This window comes from Myiozetetes cayanensis, unplaced genomic scaffold (assembly GCF_022539395.1).
Source record: "Myiozetetes cayanensis isolate MyiCay16 unplaced genomic scaffold, myiCay2020 scf1, whole genome shotgun sequence".
In the NCBI taxonomy this organism is placed as follows: domain Eukaryota; kingdom Metazoa; phylum Chordata; class Aves; order Passeriformes; family Tyrannidae; genus Myiozetetes; species Myiozetetes cayanensis.
The window spans coordinates 41,653,945-41,673,599 of NW_026086604.1; the positions used below are offsets into that span (position 1 = coordinate 41,653,945).

A 19,655-nucleotide genomic window follows, 5' to 3' on the forward strand; every position below is an offset into this window, starting at 1 on the left:
TGTTCCAAGTCTGCATATAGATTCAGGTTATTTGGCTGTTCTACTGTTAGATGACTGCTAATTTCTGAGGCCAGAGGGTAACGTAGATACAATTTATAACAAAAACGTTGTCTAAAGCAAGTCTCCAAATAGGTCGGTATTTTTAAATATCTCTTCTGCTCACTGAAATAATTATTTTGGTGAGCCAGTGAGCATGATTGTATATTCCCAAGACTATCCTTTTCACCGCAAGTTCAAAACTGTAAGCAAATTCAGTATTTTTTAAAATTACATTGACTTTGCTACTAAAAAAAGAGACTAACCTTTATTTTACAAGATGGAATTTAAAAATTAAGGGCTGCTTTGGGTGTCTGAAATACAAGACTCAGTGATGATCAGGTTGTCTATTTTCTCTCACCTTTGCTATGCCATGAAAGCCTGGAGTCCCACCTTGCCTCCTGTTTTCTATTTTTAGAACACAGAATCAATTTTTATTTTTTTTTTTCCCCACCAGGGATTTCAGTCAGAGGTCGAGCATCTTGCTGGTCTCACCTTTGCTGCATTTGGGGAGTCAAACCCTTGGCTGTGAATGTCTCTGTATGGCCCTATATATGTATTTATATTAATATAGAAGTAACTGTTTTTGGATAGCTTAAGCAACCAATCAGGCATTCTAATAAAATAAGGATGTCTGCTAATGAAATCAAGAAAGGAAAGTTAGCATGACCTATCTGGAAGCAGTTCCTGAATACCTGTATATTACCTGAACAATGACATATAAACCTTTACAGAAGAGATCTTGCATGTAGGTAGAATTTCTTCCTGCTGGCAAATGTAAATCTGTTGTCCAACACAAATGAGAAAAGGTGTTGCTTGGCACTCCCATACAACATTCAGCTCTGAGAAACAAATGCCACCCTCTCCTAAACCTGTGAATCTGGTGCCACTACTCCATCACAAAAGGCAGAGGAGTATTTAAGCAGACTAGCAGAGTGGCAATGGTTTTTATGGGCTATTTCCAGAGCTGGGGCAGCACCTGCTGGGCACTGAAAGCTCAGAGAGAATCTCTGTGATAGAACAGGGATGCAGCCCCTGGCCCAAAGGAAGCCAGTGGCAAAGCTCCTGTTGACTCAAGGGCCCTAGAATTTCACCCAGCTGGGAATGATAAGTTACTGGGGGAAAAAATTGGATTTTCATCAGACAGTAATTGTTGGTAAGCCTTAAAAGCCCATTCTCTCATTTCTTTAACTCTTATAATTTAAGAGTTTATTAATTTATGACCATTTGGAAACATCCCCACTGTTTCTGGTTTTTCCCTCATCTCTCATTATTACCCTGTACATTTGAGCCTGTCCAGTCTGCAGAGAGAGACCCAAATGGTAACAGACCCTCAAACTGTGAATCTCTCACTCATTCTCTCCCTCTTCTTGTCCATCACTTGATCTCACCATAGGTAAAAGCAATTTCAATTTAAAATTAATCACCGTTGGCAGCATGAGCACTCCCTGTGTAGTAACAGGATGGATGAAATTACAAGTTGGACTCTACAGTCACAAGCTGGTCAAAAATAAGCAAATATTCAAATGCTTCGTTAGGAATTATTCTCTCCTTGAAGCTTTAAGATTTGCTGCTCAGCTTTGCTGTCAGCCAGAGAGATTTGCTCCTGATGGTGCTGTAATCCACTGCTGCTGGTAATTAGACATCATTACTGCTGCGTTAAAGGGAAAGAGAGAAGGAGAGAGGACAGGCTGGGGCTAATTAACTACTTGATTCTAATGAAAGAAAGAGAGCCTGATAGCAACTGGGAGGTTGCACCGGAACAGGCTAGATGTACAACACAGACTTAATTGAAGCAGGGGTGTCTTGCAGTCTCACAGTAGCTGAGGCTTGGTCTGCTTTCATATTCTGTGGGCAGTAGTGCACAAGGTATTATTCTATTTTTCCCTTTCCTGGTTGATAAGTAGCTCAAAATCACAGGCCTGTCTTCAGTATCAAGTTTAAGCATGCCAGCAAGGAGACTGCATAGATGATTATGTGCTGGCTTAATCTATTTTACGGGTATGGTCTCCTCAAGAGCAACAGGAACAAATCAATTTCTGAATGTTCACATCCCTCTGTGGCCTAGGAGATGCACTTTTGGTCACCAGGCAACAACACTCCCTGCAAAACAGCCATTTTAGGTCCTGAGTGGGACAACACACAGTAAGGTATTCCTATAGGCTTAAGGTATTCCTATATGCAACCCAGCAAGTATTTCACTTTGCAATTTTTCAGATTGCTCCTGTTACCACTGTAGATTTTCTTGCATTAAGCCCAAGCTGCAAGCAGTAGAATTATGCCTAGCCTAGACACACTGTATAAACAAAACAGGTTAGGCCAATAAGTATGCCAAATTGACTTTTAGTGGTTGATACTCACCAACCATAAGGAGGCATGGAACTAGTATTTCTAGTATCATAAACCTTTCTAATGGTATACATGATATTTGTGGTGTATTTTTTAATTTACTTTTTCATAGTTTTTTAGCTGGAACTGTTTATTGATTGTCAACTTAAAAACAAATTTCTTTTCACCACTCTTCTTTCTCTGGATTGATGTTGCCTGTAGACATAAATATGGACCCTAAAAATCAGTTGTGATTTAAAAAGAAATTATAAAATAATGGCCTGAGCTGGTATCAGCAGATTTTAAGCAGAAGTTTCCTTTAAAAGAGAAGGGCCAAGATGACTGCAGGATACCTTTCAAATATAGAATTTACACAATATTAGCAAACTAATAGAACATAACCTCAAAGGCCAAGTTCAGATTACTTTTATGTCATTACTAATTTGAAATGACTGCACTGACTTTAATGATATCACAGACCTAATGTATGATTTTTTCCTGTGCTTTCTTTTGTATTTTCCAACTACAAGCAGAGAGTGAACTTTCAATCTGACACCAAATTTTGTTCAGTTTAGTTAAATCCTCAGATCCTGCAGGAGGATCTGGTACCTCATGGGTTGCGAGCTAGCAGAACCAGCAAGGCTCCCTGCAGGTGCAGGGCTGTACTAGTGAACCTGATTACAGGATTTAGGGCTTAAAATTATAGGCCAGTCAGCTCAAAGGAACAGACTGTATCCCAGCCCACCTCTTCTGTTGGACTTGAAGAATAGTAGATAGACATATGAGTTTATGTTCTTTTTGGTTTTATATAAATTACTTTGTTCATGGATAATAGAAGAAAGAGATCACCATATAAATAGCTTATATGTAAAAACTTATTGCTTTAAATTATCTTATGTTTTATATTGTTTATTATTTTAGGGCATTTTATAACAATCTGAAAATAAGCACTTTTTTTTTTTGCATTTCTCCCCATTTTTGTAGTCATGAATATTAAAAAATGTATAAAAGTCTTTGTCAAATATATATTGGTTGCTCTATAGCCTACTGAACTGCCAGCACATAATGACAGTAAGTACTGCAGAAAGGTGATGCTGAGGGTGAGCTGTAATTTATCCCAAGCTACAATTCTGCAGGAGTTTACAGTCCTATTAAATGCACCTTCCAGGCTTGGGAGCAGTATTCGAACCCTGTCCGGTTTTAACTGCCCACCACATTTTCCTTAACCTCTGCTCAGGTCTGCAGGGCTTTGTCTCCTCCCTTTACCCGCAGCCTCTGCCCTGCTGTTTGCAGACCTCCCAATGGACTCTGTGAGGAGGGATGCTGGTGAATCACACAGGCAGTGCTGGAAAATGGTCATAGCAGATGGAACGAAACTGGTTTAGTTGGCAACTCTTAATGCAGGCATTCAGTGAAGTGTTCATGAATAAAGAGAATAACTCTGTCCTGGAATTTAAAAATGTTAAAGCGGCCATATGTAAGATGCCATTTCCACACACATTTGTGAGAGAGGCATTAGGAGAGGAGGAGCTGAGATTTCTTAATAACAATGTTCAGTTAGAATTTTCAAAAAAACATGAGCCAAAGAGAACAGATTTTTAAAAACTGAGTATTTTAAGGTAGAATATGTTGATGTTACTTTAGAAACACTAAATAGGGTATAGCAGTGCACAACCAAAAACTAGACTGATATATCCATCCCATCTCACATCCCATCATGTAGTGAGAGACAGGACAACAAATTCAGTGCTATCACCTGGGCAAGGGCTCAAAAGCCTAAATCTTTCCAGTAATTGGAAATAGGAAGTCCCGGCTTAATTTTCATGATGCTGTGAACCTTTGCAGAGAAGACTGAGGCAGTAGTGAACTTGTTTCTTCACTCTTAGTCTCTTGTCAGAGAAGCTGCACTGATTTGGTCATGATGCAGGGACTGCTGCTCAGATGCTGCAGCCTGATTTTCTTTAGATGTACTGAGTGGTTTTTTTTTTGTGGCTACATAGCTATGTGATAAGTGGGAAATAAGCAGGTATTTGCTGGAAGGTTAAGGCTCAAATGGGCTGATAGACACCAGTACAGCATAATGGGAATTTTTCTGATATTGTTACAGAGAAACTTTCTTCCCCTAACCTCTTGGGTGATTGCCATTGCTCTTGTTCAACACCTTAGGCTGAAAGGAGACACAATCTGGAGAGACTACACAGAGAGACCACACATACTAAGAGCTTCTCATGCACGGGCCCCTAGGGGAAAAAGGCTAGTGCCAATGCTGGATGAATGTGGAAGTTAATGATTCAAATTTCATTTTACGCTACAGAAATAAATTAAAATTGGCTGACGTTGAACTGTGAGTTTTGGTCTGCTGTTGAAAGGAGGCAACCAGCAGCTGTTGAGTTTGGTCTGAAGGAAGCTATTTGGGTGCTGATCTTTCCCTGTTATGCAGGATACACCTGTTGAGAGTTTGCTGGTAAAAGAGGAACAAAACAAGCAGGGCATATAAATGAGACAGCATGGCAGGAAACACACTCTCCAGGAGGGAGGATCATACCAGATTCTGCAGCCTCCCTTGCACCACAGAGCATCACAGGGATCTTCTGTTTCTTGTTCAGTAGGTTGACTCTGGTCAACACAGCCTTCAAAATTAGTAGAGCTTTCCAGGATGTAAAAGATGTTTTTGTCTTGTATAAGTAATTTTAGACCTCCCGGAAACCTCTCTGACTAGAAAATGCAGGGGGTATTACCTGGTGCAATGAGAGTTGTTTGCATTGTCCTGCAACAGCACTGAAAGTGATCCTGCAGCTTGCTTAAATTACCTTTTTGTTCTCTTTAAATAGGTGAACCTCAAAACCTTACAGTTCCACTAGCAAGGTATTTTTTAATGGTTTATAAGCATACAACATCCAGGTAGGCATTATCAATATCCAGAGAAGACATGCTGCAACTTTTGGCATTGAGCAGTTTTCCAGATGCAAATGGATTTTCTTAGTGATGATCAGCTTTATCACAGACCACTGTACAGACTTCTAACTGCTTATTCAATAACTCTGCAAGCTGCAAAACCTGAGTTACTGTCTGCATCTGCAGGGGTTACAGCTAGTTGTTGAAAGTGAAATGTGGGGTTTGAAACATTTCGTTGTAAATGTGGATACTCTTCAACTTAAGGGGCTATCTGTAGCAAACAGTTTACTTAACAAAACTGATCTATGTTAGAGTCAACCTCAAGTAAATACTTTTTGTCAGAAAGAAATATTCTGTATAGACTTGGAAGGACAATTTTTATCAAATGAATTACTTCAGCCTAGGATGAAACTCATACAACCTTTTATACTTGAGAGCCTGCAATTAAGCTTTTTTGGGAAACGAGAGGTTTTATATATTGTATTGTATTGTATGTATTGTAAGGTCTCTGTGTCTGATGGTTTTGTACATTTTGTTACCCCAGAGTTTTTAATACAACAAGACATGGATGCTATAACATTTTGACTGTACTACTTAAAAAAATTTAGGCGATGAGATTACTTGCACTTAAATGACTTACAGCTCTAACTCACTGTACAATTTTTAAATGAGTATGTCTTGTGATTGCTCTCTTTGTTACCTCTGGACTAATACATACCACTACTAATACTGCCAGGTGGATTTTGTAGAAAACTTTTGTTCAAGACAGATCCAGAGATGAAGTAGCTGCCACTAAATCATGCCCTATCTGTAGAGTAAAGCAGCATCATGCTGGTATGGAAAATCACACTTAGGAATAGACTCTCACTACCCCAAACTGATAGAAGATGAGTTAGAAGCAAGTAATTATATAAGTAATTAGATACATAAGAGAAGAGCAGATAAGGTATGGCCAGAGATTTAAGGAGACAGGAAAGACAAGAAGTATAAACAGGTTTCACAGAACATTATTTTTCAGTGTGTATCTTCATCTTTTTCAGTGTGTGATCGGGCTAATAAAGAAATAACTATCCTGGGATTACATTTTTCAAGTGATGAAACTGAAGAATGATCAGAAATAGAGAAACAGAAAAAGGGCTGATACTGAATTACAGTGCATCCCTGGGACTAATACAAGTTCAATAACACTAAAGAATTTAAGAATTAAGTAATTAAACTATTACTAAAATATACCATTTGCCACTATACATGGCAATGATACTGGAGTATGGCCAAAAAAACAAGGAGATAAAAATAGTTCATAGAAATGACAGACTAGTTAACCATATTGCAATACCAAAAAAAAAAAATCAGTAAGAATCATTAAAAATGAAGTTAAGTGTTAATATAACTGTACCTGGTTGGTGGAACTAATTTGGATTTTGTGACAGTTAATTATGTTCTTCTATCTTGTTGTGTTCAGGAATCTTTTAAAAATTTTCAGGTGAAAGCAGTCTGATACTGACTTTATTAAAGCAGGGTTGAAACTTTGGCTATGATGACAAATTAAAAATGGTGAAGAGCTGGGAAACCGTAGGAAGTGTTTGAGAGCTATACAATGCAGTCCATTGTGTATGTATACAGACACTTAAGTATATACGTATACATAGGTACACAAAAAACGGAGGGAAATGAAAGAATTCCAGCACTGGATGGAAATACAAATTAATTAGGTTAAGCAAGTGAAAGAAGAATTGGGAGGTAAAAGAGAAATATCATAACAAAGTAAAAAAAAAAAGGAGAAATCATGGCAGGCAGAATTCTATACAGACAATTGCCAGATAATCTGCATTTTTTGCCATCCTGACATTAGCTTTTTGAAAGGAAAGGAAGAATTCAAGCTTTTCAATCACATTTAAAATGAATGGAATTAGTATAACATGTTGAGGGAAATATTTAGGAATAGTTTCAAACAAATCATTAGGTGTATCTAAAACAAGCACAGCAAGTATAATAAAAACTGGCATTAGGAAAAGTATAGAGAATAACATTGAAAACTTATTCTTCTTGTTAACTAAATGGTATGTCCTTGCCTTTAATAACATGCTTAGTGTATTTATCTCATCTCTAAAAGGTCACGACAGATGAAAGGTCCACGGAAGGTAACTAAGCTAATTAAAGAAAAGGGATACTTATAAGAGAAATAGTTTTAAATGGTTCTATCACTCAGAAAGATAAACATTAGGGGAAAATGCACAGCAGAAAACAGACATGTAAAGAGGTAGAAAGAAGCTGAGTGAAACAGTGTGGTGTAAATACTGGTGAACAGAAGAGAGAGAGAGGATTCAGCAGTCACCCTTTCTAATTCTATTTCATCTCCTAAGACTCTTTTGACAACCATCTCAGAAAGTAAATTCAAAGCTAGGCCATTGTTTTATAACCAATATTGTTGGGAATGGAAAGTCTGCATTAGTGCCCCTAGAGAAAACCTGATTGATTAATTAAATTTTTTTTCCCAAGGATTTTACAGGAGAATAATAGGTCTGTGGCTCTTGTAAGGACGTAGAATGTTCTTTATGTCTGTTCAGCCTTGCTGTCTGGAGCAGAAGGGAGGACAAGGTCATGTTTCTGCCCTGCCTGCTCTGTGTCACTGGGAGCACGGGCATTGGTGTGATGGCATGGACCTGCTGCCTGGCTCTCACCTGGTGTCTTGCTGCATCTCCCCAGGTGTTTTCCCACAGAGCATCTATCAGGGCTAGTCGTGCTCCAGCCCATACAGTCGACGCAAGGGGAGGCTTGTGTGGCGTGGTGAAATCCCAGCATCTTCCCATCCCCTTCCCCTTTGTACTGAATTTTAGCATTGCTCGTGGTCTCAGCCATCATGCTCTTGTTTCATGAATAGATTATTAAGTTTCAGGTATGTGTTCTTAGGTTGGTTGAAGCTAGCAGAAGAAAATAAATCAGTCATTATTGCATAATGTACTGTATTTTGTTTTGGAATTTGTTTATTTACTAATTGCTAAGATCTGACACATCTTTTGCAGACTCCCTTGCAGACTGGTACTAGATGGCTTGTTGGTCAGTTTGACTGTAGCAGTTTCTGTGGCTTGTTGCTGTGGTGATATTACAAGTTTGGAGGAAGGAGGGAGACCATCAAGAGCTCTGGCATTACCCTGTGTGGACCAGTGCATGAGATTATTGTGATTTACAAAGAACATTTGCAATGAACTACCTCTAGTTTCCAATTTGCTGCACTTGTGATGAGAAAGAATGTGCTGTTTTCACCTCTGTATTTTTGTCTACCTGTGCTAGCTTTCTGTGTGTGTTTATTTGTTGCAACTACTACCAAACTCTTACCATGGTGGGAAGAAAAAGGAGCAGAATTATTAGAGAATTAATGGCAAATATGAGAGGAAATCAGCTCATTCAAATGATGGCAGTTTCTGGAAGACTTTGGTTTTTCACCAGTGTGACCAGGAAGTATGGTATATATATAATTAGATGACTTGCCCCATTCCATTTCTCAAGGAACTGCAGTGGAAAGGAAAAAAGAACGTAACTTGCTTGTTCCTCCCTTAATCTAGACATAGTCATAATTTTTTTTTATGACATCTTTTGATAACCTTTATCTTTTTATATTCTGAGAGTTCAGCAAAGCCCCCTGGCTATGGTTGCTGTAATACTGAAGTATTTCATTTGTAGTGAGCAAACAGTCAGCCTCCTTTTAATGAGTGCCACATTCAAATGCCAGGCATCCTTCTAAAACCTGTGGGTCAGAGAGACCTCATACACTTATCCTTTTTTGTCTCAATTTGGGCTTATCTAACAAGGAGATGGGATAGTAAGTTCTGTTTAGATGCAGCAGCAAACCCCAGAATTTTTCATAAAGACATTTATTGTAAACTCTTTGCTCTTTGACCCTGTGTTTTTTTCAGAAAACTTACACAAATCCTCTGCCATGTGTTTCCAATGCACAAGTCCTCGTTATCGTTGTTTTGGTGTAACTGAAAGTTGAATTGGACACATGAGGAGCTTTCAAAGAGTTAAATTTGCACCAAAGCAAATAATAAAGCAAAATAAATAAAGCTAGGTCTAGAACTGAATAAAGCTGGTTAAAATAAGACTACTGTCTTCCTCTTTAATTGCCCCTCTAAATAGAAAATTTCAGTATTATTCTCTTCAGCATAATTTTGGCAAGACACATCAGACTTTGAGGAAATTGTAGAACTGCAAATATTGTTTTACCTGTATTCCTAATTGAACCTTACATTTTCAACTTGAACCAAAAGGACTCCTTTCAAAAGCTGAGTAGGAAAAAGCATTCCTAAATAGGAGAAAGCGGGTCAAGTTTTATTAATAAGTAGAACATTTCAATTAATAGAATTCTAATGAACTATGTATTTTTCTGCTACTTATTGTTGAACTCTAATGAATATATAGGTAATTACACAAATTTTTTTTAGAGAAATTTAATTCTTAATAAATGTAAAGTCAGGAGAATATACAGACTTCAAAAAATTTAACATATTTCATCATCATGCTTGCTGTAATTTGAAAGCAAGCAAAAAAACTAAGTACAAAGAGATAGTTAAGTGAAACTGTTTTAAAGTAAATTAGTACTTTGTTTAATAGAGCCAAAGAGTGAACCAAGAAACCTATAAAAAACCACTGAAAAACTGTAGCTGGAGGAAGCTGGAAGGAATTTAGCTGCTGAAATTTGTGAGGCTTTGAAGGACCAATCCTGTCATCCTAAATCATGCTGGGTAAAATCCCCTCCTGGAATAGGACCATCAGAAGGTGTGTGAATAATTTTTTTTTTTTTTTTTAAATTTTTGGCACGAAGATTATGCCCCTGTTTTGAAGACGTAATGCAGCACTTGACTGAGGCATAGGCTTTGCAATGGACAGTGCCTGAGGGAGGAGTCCACCACCCTGGGCACTCAATGCCCCAGTCAGTTGGTATTGGTTGACTGTGTGGCTCTCAATAGGATATGTTTAGAATAAATGTTTCTGTTTGTAAAGAATAATTTACCTGTAAGTGCTATCTGGTTTTGCCACGGTATATTCCAATGTGCTAGACCAGCATTTAGCAAATGCATAGGCAAGTTTATAAAAAGGTATAAAAATATCTAGAAAGGTTTAATAACAGCAAGGCTAAATTCAGCTGTAAAATAATACTAGGAGCACCCTGCTCCCACCTCTTTGGTTATTATCTTCTGCAGTGTCGGAGTTACACTCAACACTGTATAGACAGCTCTCTCTTGTTGAAATCCCCATATTCTGATTGTTTAAGGAGGGCAAAACTAACCTGGAGAATGAGCTTATCTTAGTCCTTCAAACTCTCCATGTATTTAAGTCAACTAAAGGAGCATCCTGTCCCCTTCCCATCTAAACATACCCAACATATACACTCACCCTCAATTACACCACTGAGGCTGTTTGTTTACTTGTTGTTAAGTAATCTCCCTTTTCTATGGATATCACATTAGGACATCTCCTGTGGGTGGGATTCAAATCTCTTTCCCTTTTCCCTGTCTCTTTGAACTATATTTGCATTAGAGCAATCCTGCTTCTAGTATGAGCAGAAAAAAGTGAGATGAGAGAACAAATGGAGTGAAGTGTTAAAGCCAATCAAGTATAAACAAACTTTGGCTTAATAGCTTCCTGTGAGCTCATCCAAAAGCAGGAAAGTCAGCTTCAGGAGAGGTAAAGTAAAAGGGCTGAGGAAAGTAAAATAAGCCTGGAAAACAATTATTACACATTTCATGGTAATAATAATAAAGCTAATGAAGTAAACCAGGCAAAAGAAGGCTGATGCTTCCTGTTAGTTTGGTAATAAAACTACTTTTGATCTTCAAACTCAGTATTTAGGCAGTTAGGCATACCTATCAGCCACCTATAAGCACAGAACAACCGTAAGATTTCCTGCCTGGAAAATGTCAGGAAAATGAAGCATGTTTTTTTGGGATGGGCGTTTTCCTTGGAAATTTGACTTCAGCACGTATTTTGGATAAATTCTATGTCTATTCCCAATCATTTATTACAACTTACAGTTTATTAGTCAAAATTTAGTTCAATGAGTAGCACAGCATGACGTAGCAAAAAGCAGCTATGCAGAATGTTGCTAGACATTGTAGTTACACAAATACTCAAATAAGTGTTAAAGCTGCTAGGTACACTCTGCAGTTTGAATTTGGACGTGTTTCCTGTTATGTCATAGTCCCAATACCTATCTGATTCCGCAGTGCTACACGTTTTCCTCCATCCTTGTTGTTTTTCTTATCCAATGGCAGGTGCCAAGATTCAAATTTATATTATCTATGGGCAGGAGGATCAGCCCATTTGTGGGGCTTCAGCTGAACTGAACCACTCCCTGCACTGGCTGCATTTTAATATTTTTAATCTTGCTTTGGAAGGCATGCTATTTTGGTGAGCAACCAAATGCAGTCAAAACTGCACACAAGAGGAGATCTACAAATGGGTTTCTAAATCAAGGCTTCTGTAAAATTAAAAAGCCAAACCAAAACAAAAAAAAACCTTAAAAACTTGTAACTGGAGAATCTATTAGGTCCAATCCACCCACAACCATCTGGAGCACTAAGTTATCTATTGAATTTATCCAAACAAAACTTTGGACATAAGATGAGCAGAAATGAGGTGAATAAGTTGAGCTGAAATAATTTGCACATTAATCTTTTAAAATGTCTAAGGCCAAGAAGGCCAATTTTAAGAATTGCTGAATGACATTACCATAATAATGTGAAATAGACCATTTTAAAGGCAAAAGCTGTTCCCACTGAAGTCAATAGCAAAATCCCACTGACTACAGTAGTAGTGGGATTGGTCGGCTAAGTAGCAAACCATGCTTTAAAAAAATCAATACTTCAATTTTACAAGGTAATATGGATAGCAGTATAGTTGCCTATTATCAGACCTCATAGTCTGTGGATTTTATCTCTCTAATAATGGTGAGGTTCAGCACCTATCTTATGAATCATTGAGAGGAAAGACAAGCCATTTCAAAGCATTTCCCCTGCCCCAGCCGAGAAAGCTCTCCAGAGGCAGGATGCGCTGCACGGAGCATGCCTCCATCAGCGTTGTGCAGCGAGGATTACTCTGAAATGAATGACTGCCTCGCTCGGAAAAAAATAGCCTTAATCGCTGTGGATCTCGGTGTAGCGTTTGATGCCTAGGACTTCGATTCTAGTCCTTCATACGTGTCAACCGTGAACAGAAATGCCCCAAAATGGGTCAGGTTTTCGTGTCAAACCACACCGATAACCGATAAAAACCAAACAACACCACAGGCAACGTTTTTACTTTGTATTTTCCTTTTTTACGTTTCAAGCATTTGGCCCGCTGTGATCCAAAATAGAGCTCCATCCCATACGTTCATCTTTACGCCAAGGGTATACATAGATTTTAACAGAAATAGACTTGGGGGAAGGGGCTGAATTTTCCCTCCCCGACTGCACCAGGGCAGCGTGTTTATTCCCTGGAATGCCCACCACAGGGCTGCCGGGGTCCCTCCGCCCCGGGGCTCGCCGTGCCCCACTGTCGGGGTGTGCCGGGAGCGGGGTGTCCCCCCGAGCCCCGGGAGCGGGCGGAGGCGCGGTGACCGTGACTCCATCGGACATAATGAGCGCGGCGGCTCGGCAGACATGTCCCTCACCCCTCCCCCTGCAGCCATATGGTGCCGTAAACAGCCGTGCGGGGACGGGGTGTTGTTGTTGTTGTTGTTGTTGTTGTTGTGTGTGTGTCCCCCGCCCCTTCTCCCCGCGGGTGTCCCGGGGTGCGGCCGGTGCTCCCCAGCGCCTGTCCCCGGGCTCACCGCGCCGGGCACGGAACGGGCACGGGGGGCGGCTGCGGAGGGACCATCTGCCGGGGCCACCCCGCGTCCCGGGGTCCCCCCGCGGGAGGCAGCGCGGCCGCCACGCCAGCTGGGTGCCGGGGCTGCCCCGAGGGGGGCACAGCCCTCTCCCCGCTCCCAGCCCAGTGCCGGCTCCATTAATTGATTCAGGGCTCGGGCTGGCATTGAGGGCACGGGGGAGGGGGAGCGGGGAGAGGGTGCGGCCGTGCCGCCATCGCCTCCCCCCGCCTGTTCCTATGGAAACAGTGCAATACCTCCGGGACACACACACACACACGCACACACCCGCTCCTCGCTCCCACTCGCGGGCGGGGGGGCCCGGCCGGGCTCGGCCACCGCGCCCTCGGCAGCGGCGTTCCCATGGCGACGGGCTGCGGCAGCACCTGTGCGGCCACCGCCAACCCCTCGGCCCCCGCTCCCTCCGCATCCCGGGCGGCCAGGCTGTGCCAGCACTCCAGGGAAAAGGGCTGCGGGTGGTAGGGGCGGGGAGGAAGGGACGGGGTGGGGGGGTTGGGGAGGATGTGGAGAAATCCTCTGCCCCCGCTTTGGGCACGACCAGGCCCCGAAGCCGTCAGCAAGCACCCACGGTGGGCAGGGAGTGTTGTGCGGTGAAGTAAAACATCAGCTCCGGTGTATTTTCAGTGCAGCAAAAACCCTGTGCCTGCCCAGCGTGGCGGTTACTGCTAGCACTGGTAGCACCCTGAGTAATGCTGGCGGTGGAGATGGCTGGGTGATGGAATCATTGAATCATAGGGGTTGGAATGGACCTGAAAAATCAACTAGGCCCAAACCCCCTGCTATGAGCAGGGAAACCTTTCACAACACCAGGTTGCTTAAGGCCTTATACAACCTGGCCTTGAACACTGCTGGGGTTGTGACATCCACAATCTCCCCAGGCAATCTGTTCCAGTGTCTCACCACCCTCGCAGTAAAGAATTTCTTTCTAATATCTGATCTAAATTTCCCCATTACTACTTCTCCTATCAGTACAGTTCCTGATGAAGAGTCCCTCTCTGGCTTCCCCTTCAGACTCTGGAGGGTTGCTATGAGATCTCCACGCAACCTTCTCTTCTCCAGGCTGAACAGCTCCAACTTTCTCAGCCTGTCTTCATAGAGGAGGTGCTCCAGTCCTCTGATCAACTCTGTAGCCCTCCTCTGGACTTGCTTGTAATATCTTCCACTGTCTGAGCAGCTGTGTGGGCAGCCATGGATATGTTTCAGCACCAACCAGCCCTGTTCCCAGCAGAGGATGGGTGCTGGTGTGCATGTGCAGGGATACAGCTGGTACCTATTTTATCAGGGCTGTCCTGGACTCCTAGAGTGCAGCATGACCATCTAGCACAGGACTCTGGGAACTATCAGTTTGACTTAAGGAAGCCCTTGACTTTGGAAGCAAGCCTCAAATCTCCTAAGTAAATTCACCATGGCGCCACACGAGACCCTTCTAGCAGATGTATGACACACTGCACTACACATGTAACACTGCCCAGTGTTACAGCAGCTACAAATACTTGCTGTAAATAGTGACAAAAATGTTGTGGCTGGCATGATTTGAGTGCAGGGAATGGAAACAAAACCTCGCACCACTGTCACTGATGGTATTCACCCTCACTTTCTGCTTTTGCCTGAACCCAGCACTTGGAGCATCTCCTGCTTAGCAGCCCTGGTGCTCTCTTACTGTGTGTGGGTGTCTGTATGGTATGTAGTGCAGTATATAGTTACAGATATTGCTGAAAAGTAGTGTTGCTCCATTTTGGCTCTCAAGGTACTAAACTGGCTATTACAGGCAGTAAAAATGTTTGCATATCGTTATGATAGGAAAATGTGCTTTTGGATCCGTGACATGCAAGTAGTAACATGATATATATTGAAACCAGGACTGTCCCCTGAAGAAGACTTGTGAATCCCTTCTTTGTAGCTCAGGGGGCAGCCCAGAAACTGGGAAGAGGGGGTGGATGGGAGTAACGTCCTTAGTCCCAGGTAGTAAATGAGGTTTCTCTTTTAGCTGTAATATGAGAAAACTATTTTTTATCAGCTTCACTAAATGCTGGATTGCGTGTCATCGAATACAGCTGCAGGACTGTCATTGTCTTTAATACAACACAGCTGGGACCTAAAAAGATAGCAAAATATCTGACCAATAATAATTTCACACATGAAAATAAAAATTGAACTCCTTCATGAAAAACTAACCACAAAACTGTATCTGTACCCTAAAGGTGTTAACGTCAAAAAAGAACAGGATGCTTTCTCCTTCTTTATAGGTGTTAAAATAGCTCCAAAATGGAGTGTTATCAACTGTTACAATTTCATTGTGAGTCCCATGGTGTTTGTAATTTTTTCTTTTAAAAATCCCATCTCTAGTCAAATGCTTGTGAAAATTCTACTTTTGTGTTAAAAAAAACTGAGACAGAAATCCTTTAGTAATCCCCACAGCTGTACAGAAGAGATTGTCAGTCTTAGCAACAACTCCCTGTCAATTCTCAAAATCTCTCAAGGACCATGGATATTTCATTATCAGCCTTTTGACTGCTGAGTGTATAACGTGCAGGTGGTTAGTGTGGTTCTAGAAGCTGATACAGTTGATTTATAAACCACAAATGTTCTTACAGACTGCTGTTTGAGAACTTTCACTTTAAACTCCGCAAACGTCCCAAGTGGACCCTGTAGAGTTGGAAACGAGGAAATAATATAAGTGTGTTTTTTTCCTAAATCATAACATTTTTCAGGCCAATTTAATAATTTTACATACCCTATTTCATTAATTCAAACATCAGTTAAATAATTATCCTTAAAACAAAGGCCATAAATAATGAAAGATGAGAAAACAAAGGATATAATTTCAGCAGAATCCTTTCAACGTAACGCGTAGTAAGCTCTTTGAAAAAAATTCAGAAGGTGCTCAAAATAACAAAATCAGACAAATTTAATTATAGAGATAGGAATACTGAATACATCTTAAATTATATAAAGCTCAGTCTCATAATAGGGGAGTCTAGAAGCTTCAGTTTCTGAAGTTAACAAATCAGATTGTAAAAGCTTAATATGAAAAAAAATGCCAGAGTATGCTGCACCATAAAGCAAGACCTGGAGAAGGAGAACATTGTAGTAAACAGCACGCTGAAGACCCTGTTACCCAGGTCCCATCTCACCACAACCAGGAGACATTCCTTCTGCTACAACATAGGAGCAAAGGAGGATCAAGTGTGAAAGCAACATCAATGCCATTATTTTTTGTCCTCATCATAGTAATAGGTTGACTTCTGGGGGACCAAAACCACAAAAGAAATTGCTACAATAAGTACAGCATCAATAACCCACAAGAATTAATTTGGAGAATTTATGTAGCTTGAGTTACATATAGAATCAGCTGAGTTGATTGTGATGGTTCCTTCTAGTCATCACCACAGCATGAACAGCAGGTTGAGGGAGGTGAGTCTCCTACTCACCTCTGCTCTCATGAGATCCCACCTGGAGCACTGCGTCCTCAGCACAGAAAAGACATGGACCTGTTGGAGCAGGTCCAGAGGAGGTCCATGAAGATGATCAGAGGGCAGGAGCACCTCTCCTATAAAGACAGGTGGAGCAAGCTGGGGTTGTTCAACCTGGAGAAGAGAAGGCTTCAGGAAGAGCTTATTGTAGCTTTTCAGTACTTTGAAGGGTACTTACTGGAAAGACAGAGAGAGATTTTCACCAAGGCCTGTAGTGACAGAACAAGGGACAATCTTTTTAAAATGAAAGAGGGTAGATTTAGATTGGACATAAGAGATTTTTTACAATGAGGGTGATGAGGCACTGGGACAGGTTGCCCAGGTTGGTGTGAATTCTCCATCCCTAGAAGTATTCAAGGCCAGGTTGGATTAGGCTTTGAGCAATATGATATAGTGGAAGGTGTCCCTGTCTATACCACGGGGGTTGGAACTAGGTGATCTTTAAGGTCCCTTCCAATGCAAATCATTCTGTGGTTCTATGACTCTGTAACTCATGATACTCAGTTTAACTGAGGTCTGGGAAGGATGAAAGAAACAATTGGATGCTAGACTGGATACTGTTGTTGTAACAGATTTTTTTATTTCAGTAAATATGAAGGCTGAAACATACACTGAATGGAGAAGGAATGTCTATATGGTGTAAGCAGAAACAAGGAGACAAAAACACGGAGGAGAAAAAAAAAAGAAGCATCTGAGCACAACACCTAGTAGGAAAAAATGAAATGGAACAAAGGTTTTTGCCTCAACATCCAAAATCTGTGGGAGAAGCAAAGAGATTTTTTGGGGTATCATCAGAAATCATAAAATGTGTTTGTCAAAAAAACCTGAAGAAAAATCTATTTCTGACCCCTGGAGGAGAGTGTAATGATGGCATTGTGTTGTGAAGTACTCTCAGATGGCAGGTTACTGTTAAAAATGACTGAACAAGATGGGAAACGGGCTGCAGTGGGGAACAGATAGATAGGCTAAAACCCCAGATAAAGAATGAAACCCTATCCAAAATGCATTGTATCAGCTGGTGACAGCTACCTTAAGGGTCTGTTCATTTTTCTTAGGCTACATTTAGCCAGCTTGCCATGCCAGTAAAATACTATTGAATCAAATTGAATTTAGTTTCACACACACCCCTCCTACATGAAAAACAAGCACACATATTTACCAGACGTGCAGCTGTGCCTGATGTCTCCTCAGAAAGCAAATTCCAGGATACATGCAGAATACCCCCAATGAAAAGTTATGCTAGAAATTATTTGATTTGATGGGAAATGACTGTGTCATTTTCTTTTAAAGATTGTAGCACACACAAAATATAGTACTGTAGTAGGCTATTTGCACAGAACAGGGACTGTGTGCACTTTTTAAATCCTCTTGGTGATCCATGCTAGTTTGGCAGTTGTAGACACAGATTTTTGAATTTAGAGTTTTCCTAGTGAGGGAGAACTGGCCTTGTATGGGGTTTGGGTAGCAGGTGTGATTCATCAATAAAGTAATAACATATTTCTCTTGGAGCAGACAAGGCTTAAATCATGTAGATAAAGTACGTAGTCAGTCCCCGTAGCTGATTCTCTCTGCTGGTGCGAGTGCAGCAAAGCCTTCTCAGTTTTTCTAGGGAGAGTGGTTGCTACAAAGTGCAAGCAAATGAGTGGGTGCAATGTATTTACAAAAAGAGAGATGTGAAACAAGGATTTCTACTATACTGGTGTCCTTGATTTTACTAAATGTGTCATGAAACACATAATCTCCTTCTGCAGTGTGTCTTGGGAAATGTAGTCCAGGAAGAATCAAGCCTGATGTAAAGAAAAGGCGAAAGTTTGAGAAAAGCAAATTGCAGCTTCTTGTAGGTGCAGCAGTATATCAGAAGATGAAGTTTAATGTTAAATTGATGCAGAAAGGAACAAAATATTGTGTTTGAAAATTCAGTCCTTGTTAATGTTTTGTTCAGCAGAATAAAAATGTTCATGTTATCAGCAACAACAAGATGAAAACAGATGTTGGCTTTCCTTGTAAGATAAACTTGAAGCTTTATATCCTTAGCCATCTCTGACGTGTATGTGAAACTGTGATCTCTGTATTTGCTGAGGAACTAAAACTATTGATTGTGTGTCCCTAGTCCTTTGCAGGTAGAGCATCATTTTGGACAGAATAGGACAATTTGGGAGGATGAGCCATAGTTTATTAAAATCAATGTGAGTCTTCAATGGGATTTTAAATTATGCTATTATTTTTGAAGAAAGAATGTTATGGACCCCTTGCAAGGGAAGCTGTTTCTGGCAGGAGCAGAGCAGGAATTGGGAGATACACTGGAAAGAAACAAGGCAGTGACATGGCAAAGCCTTAGGGAGGTGATCACCTATTTCTCACTGCCATCAAGAGGCCCTTGATAACTCCTTCTCAGCAGATATGATCTAGTATGATAGAGAAACTTTATTCCCCAAATGAGTGCTAGAGGGGGTTAGTATTCTGTCTGTCTTCCAAGTGAACATCACTCAGAAACAGCAACACAACAGTCTGCAAACCTTTTGTAGCAGGCTCTTGGCATGGGCTCAGCCAAAGTTTCTGTACTTACCTCTACTAGTCTGTCAAATAGTCTCTCAGAGGCAATGAGGAAACCTACTTCAGATGAGTCATTTAAGACAAGAAAATACATCATGAGCAACAGAAGGCCGTCCATTTTCTGTTAGGGGATGGACTAAGTGACCACTTAACTTCTTTTTCATCTGTCCCTGGTTTTGTGTAGTTCTGTCCCTCTCAAGAGATCCCATATCACATTGCAAGCTAAACCGTCAATTACAGTTGGCTCTGGGTTGGATGGCCGTATCCATCAGCCAGGCTGTACACATCATGTATGTCATGAGAGGAAGAGAAACATTACTGTCATTACTGAAGATATCCGAGTGCTGTGTCCCATTAACTTAATGCAGCCAGTATACACAGAGGAGTGAGAAAATGGGCAGGTCACTTAATACCGGTGAATTACGGTTTCGCTACAGTTTGAACGCAGTAGTTTAAACTAAGATATTGGGTGACAGAGCACCAAATTCTTATGAACCTGATGA

At 40.9% G+C, this 19,655-nt stretch overlaps 1 protein-coding gene across 4 annotated transcripts in view; it reads left to right on the forward strand.

Annotated features, from left to right (window-relative positions):
* NOL4 (nucleolar protein 4) overlaps positions 1-19,655 on the forward strand; it is a 191,096-nt gene that overhangs the window by 2,081 nt on the left and 169,360 nt on the right. The gene's annotated exons all lie outside the window — the stretch shown is intronic.